The sequence below is a fragment of the Pteropus alecto genome, unplaced genomic scaffold (assembly GCF_000325575.1).
Source record: "Pteropus alecto unplaced genomic scaffold, ASM32557v1 scaffold76, whole genome shotgun sequence".
Taxonomy (NCBI): Eukaryota; Metazoa; Chordata; class Mammalia; order Chiroptera; family Pteropodidae; genus Pteropus; species Pteropus alecto.
This window is the reverse complement of record NW_006443138.1, coordinates 3,428,163-3,433,091: the sequence shown is the minus strand read 5'-3', so window position 1 is coordinate 3,433,091 and position 4,929 is coordinate 3,428,163.

Sequence of the window (4,929 nt, the reverse complement as noted above, 5' to 3'; positions counted from 1 at the left end):
AATAGAAAGATTTCTTATAGACTTTTCTAATTCAGCTACTCCATACCAAGGAAAGAAAGCTCTAGAAAGGCATATCCAAGGCCTTGCTTACTTATTGCAGAGTATCAGGTGGAGTGAGGACCAAAAAGACCATACCCCAAATCCCAGTTCTGTTTTGTCTGTTTTGGTCCAATTTTATAGACAGTAGAGCATAGATTGGAGATGATGGCAGAAGAAGGGAGAGTCTTTTTGGTGAGAGTATCAGGTAATACCGTATCTGTCTTACCATAATGTTGGCAAGGTGACATATATTTGAGCCCCACACAAGAAGAAACACCCTCTGCCCTCAAGCAAGAGTGTGTAATTCTGTCCTTCAACCTAGACTTTGAGGGAAGTATTAAGTCCTATTTCCAAGACAGGAGCTTCACATCCTCCATGATCATAATAATTGTCAATGCACAAGACATTAAAGTCATCATGTGATTTATTGTGAAAATGATTAAAAGAGCACCTGAGGTTTCTATGTATATTTGGGTCAGGATTGAAACATTAGCATGGGCTTTGATTGTTCCAAGTTCTTGGACTGGGATTCCCTAAGAGATAGATTTTACCTGTTTTCCACCAAATGCCAGATTTTTTATCTAGTCCTCAAGTAATATTCAGAAGCAGAAGGACATCTGCTTTCCAGGATTGCGTGGCTTTATTCCCTGAATTTCCCCACATTAGAGAGACATAATATAAGAAGTAATATTATAGTTGATTAAGGCCCATGGAGGTATGAACATGTGGTAATTTGAATTACACAAAAGAGTGTAGTTACACATTTTTAAAGGGACAGCACCCAAGATTCTGCCTCAACTGTTTATTTTTTCAAAACAGATAAGTTATAAGTGTCCAAAATGTATTTATGGGTATTTCCTTGTGGGTTGGGGAGACCTTATGAATAGATCTGGCTACAGGAAGGTCATGTGGTCCATCAACATATTTTGAGTTTTGAGAACCAAAAAGGACTTAAAATCTGTCCTATGTCCAATTAGATTCTGTAAGCTTTCAAGGCTTAAGGGCCAAGCCACTAATTCTCAATCATCATGAGTGTGGTTAGCTCGGGTATATATCCAGTAGTCGGATAAATTAGTACTATTGGGTAGTCACTGGATAGAGGGAGCAAAAGGGTACTTTGAAGGGCAAATAGGGTAGCCATTCTGCATTAAGCAGACAGTAAGACTTAAAAATCTGAGTATGTTCTTCTTGAAATCAAACTAAAGTGCTAGGAAAAAGAATGTTTTCTCACAATTTTTGTTTCAGTAAAAATTAGGTTATGATAGCAATATAATCAGTAAATGTAACAAAGGTGCTCAAAGAGAAGAACAAGTGCAAGGGTTGCTGGGTGGAATCATATGTGACTGGCCAGGTCTGGGGTCTTGGGAGAGCCATCTACATCAGGTGTCATCATCTTTGATCCAGGAATGAAAGTTCTAGTGGTGGTCTCAGGTTGTTTAGGATTTTCAGCTTAAGATCTCCAGTAGGCTGATATGACCACTCAGATGTGTTTGTCCTTATTAAATGAAAAACATGAATCCATGAATCCAATCTTTAAGTTTAGCAGTACAGGGGTTAATAATACTATATATGGCCCTTTTCATTGGAGCTGAAAGGCATCTTTATGGAGATGGCATTTTCAAAAGACATAATCTCCGGATTGGAGATCATAACATGATAGATTTTTGACTCTCAGGAGCACAGCATGGAAAGATTGCTCTATAAGTTATGAGTTAGTCAAAAAAGTCCCTCATAAGTTTTTTACAGTAAACAGGTCTCCTTTCAATAGTGTAGGTTCATACATTCTTTAATCTAATCTCATGGGTCTGCCAGTAATACTTTCAAAAGGAGACCATTTATGTTTGCCTAAGGGAGTAGATCTTTGAACAATACTAAGGTAAGAGCCTTAGACCAAGGCAGATTAAAAGACTCTGTGGGTTTTGCCAATTGAGTTTTGATTACCTCATTAGTCTGTTCTACAAGACTAAAAGACTAGAGATGATAAGCACAATGGAAATGTAAAATCAGCCAGCTTATAAACAGATTGTATAATTTATCTTGTGAAATGAGTTCCCTGGTCACTATGGAGCTCTAAGGGGATTCTTCAAGTAGGGAAGATCTTTTCTAGCAGTGTTTTATCTACTGCTGAGACGGCAGCTCTGTGGCATGGGCCTGCTTCCACCCAATGAGAAAACACACAAATTACTAGCACAGGTTTATATACTTGAGAAGGGGGCAACCAAATAAAGTCCATTTGCCAGATCTCAAAGGGTTCTAAAGGTAAGGGGAAATGCTCCACAAATGTATGAATGGGTTTCCTAGGGTTGTGCTGTAAGCATTTTTGGCATTTTTGGTCTACCTGGGAAACTATCTTTGGCTTCCAGTAGTACTGCATTCCCCATAAAACCACGTTTTCAACATTCTAGTGAGTTAAGTCATGTACGTACTGTAATAAATGATATTGTATGCATTCAGGGAGGAATGGGCAGTCATTTGGTTTCTTTTAGGGTCAAATTTACAGCCTTGTTCTAACCTTTTCTTCCTATTTTGTCAAACAGCTAAATGCTGTGCTTCCATAATGTTATATTTTTAATCTCCAGTTGCTTCAGCCAGTAGCATAGGTGCTTCCATTAGGGCCTGAGATTGGGTCTTACTTAGTTCCATAGTCTTTTTCTAATTGACTGAACAATAGACTAACTTGGGGATTTCAAAAGAACTCCAAGTTGGCCACTTTAACTATAAATCATCAAAGTAATTATGGTCCAGCAAGATAGAAATTTGCAGGACTGGGGTATCATAATTTTAGTATATAAATACAGCAGGATTTCGAGAAAGTGGCTCTTCAGCATCTGTTCCCTTAAAAAGTGAACCTTCCATTTTTTAAAAGGGTAATTATTCACCAGACAAGCATTTTAAGTCCCTAGACAAAAAGCTGGCAACGAAGATACCCAAACAGAGCATGAACCTCAACCAAGGTGGACAGTTTGGGCCTAGGAAGACTTACTACAACTAGGTAGACTTTCATACCAGTAAAATATAAGCTCCTGAAGGCAAGAATTTTTGTCTATTTTGTTCACTGATGTATGTCCACCACCTATAACAGTCCCTGTCACATTATTATGGTTAATTATGCTACTAATAAAAATCAGTGTTTTAATTTGTTGGGAAGTTTGGTTTTAATATTTCAGTAATTATACTAATTATTTTATCCCAGATAAAAGGTCCAATTCTGCATTATATTTACAAAGAACTAAGAAGCATCTGTCTCCAAGTTGAGTACAATTTACTATAGTCTATTGAATGCAATTTATGTAAATCTAGTGTACAAACTACAAACTGTGAACATTTAAATTATTTTCAAACCTGTATCAGGGTCTTGTGAATAACCTCTGACACTCATTATTTAAAACCTTAACAAGACTCTCAGCAGTTTTGATGACCTGATAATTTTTTTCAGCATGTGCAGAGACACAGGTAAAGATTGAATTGCTATGATGAAAATTTTGATTATTCTTGAAATGGCTGATTTCTAAAATCCGGCAGTTAATAATCTTTTACTTTAGTCTGTCGGGGATTACTCATTCCTGAGTCACAAGAGAAATGTAAAATGTCATCGCTGGGTTTCAGCTTCTCCGGTAGCTCACTTTTGCTCTTTAATTTTGCTGATTATAATTTATGTACATTCTTAAAATACAACACAACTTCTATTTTAAGTTTAATAACTATACATGGAGAAGACTCTTATTTTTCAATCCAAAAAGCTGGGATAAAAGGTAAAAATGGGATTTTAGTACTTATAAAAGCTATCAAAACTTAGACTTTGGGAAATGCATAGTAATACATAGTAGACAGTCAATAAATAAGAGCTATTAATGTTGAATGACATTTAAGTCATGAAATTTGAGTGCTCTGAGGAACTTTGTGGATCTTCTGACTACTGCTTAATTAATAACTGATTATTACACTGGATTTCAAAGCGACAGAATATAACCTTTCATTTACAGTAGTAAAAAGTTGTGATTGCTAAATGTATATCAAGCTGGAAAACAAAATCCTGATTTCTCACCTGTATTTAAGTGCTATTTTTTTAGAGTAAATGAGGTACCTCTCATAACAGCACTCAGGTAGTCACTGACAATGGCCTGCTAGCAATGGACTAAGCTGTTGTCTAATTTGTTGGTGAATGCCATCTGCTGGGCATAAATATGTCATATATGTGCCTAGTCATATATGTCCATTCCTGTGGCTCTACCCCAGACTTCCCTATTTCTGATCTTCTAGTCGTTTTCCTTCCTGGCTTATCACCAGTTATCCAAGGCCATTCACCACTGGCAATGAGTTCATATATATGCTAACCTCAGACCACTTCTCTTTCCATACAAACCAGATAGTCAGACGTACCACCCAAAGCTCTGCCCATTAGTATGCTTTTCTCTCACCACTGTTGTTTAAGGCCAACCCTGAGTGAGGCTATAGTGCAACCACTGTCCATTTCCACCTTGCACCATACGCCAAGCTGTTCTATCCATAAATCAATTGAAACCAATTGAAAGCAATGTCTCCTCCTCCAGCTGGTCCTACAGTACCATAGATGTGAGCTGAGAGATGGGTAATGGGGTAACCATGAGGAGTGATATAGGAATCGGGGCTACTTCTTCATGCACTTGTTTGTGCCCTCTGGTCTTGCTCATGCTTGGTTCTGGATATACCGTTTCATCTTATGTAGTTTTACTACTGATCCTGACGAACTTTATGACTTGTAAAATCCAAGAGGCCCCAACTCAAGATGGATAGTTCAGGAAACATTGTCATTTGGTGCCTTCTGGTCAACAGTTCTATCTCTATCAGGTCTTAGTACACTAGGAGCTGTTTTTCAAGATGTGTAATTCCTGCTATAGATAGTGTGATCCT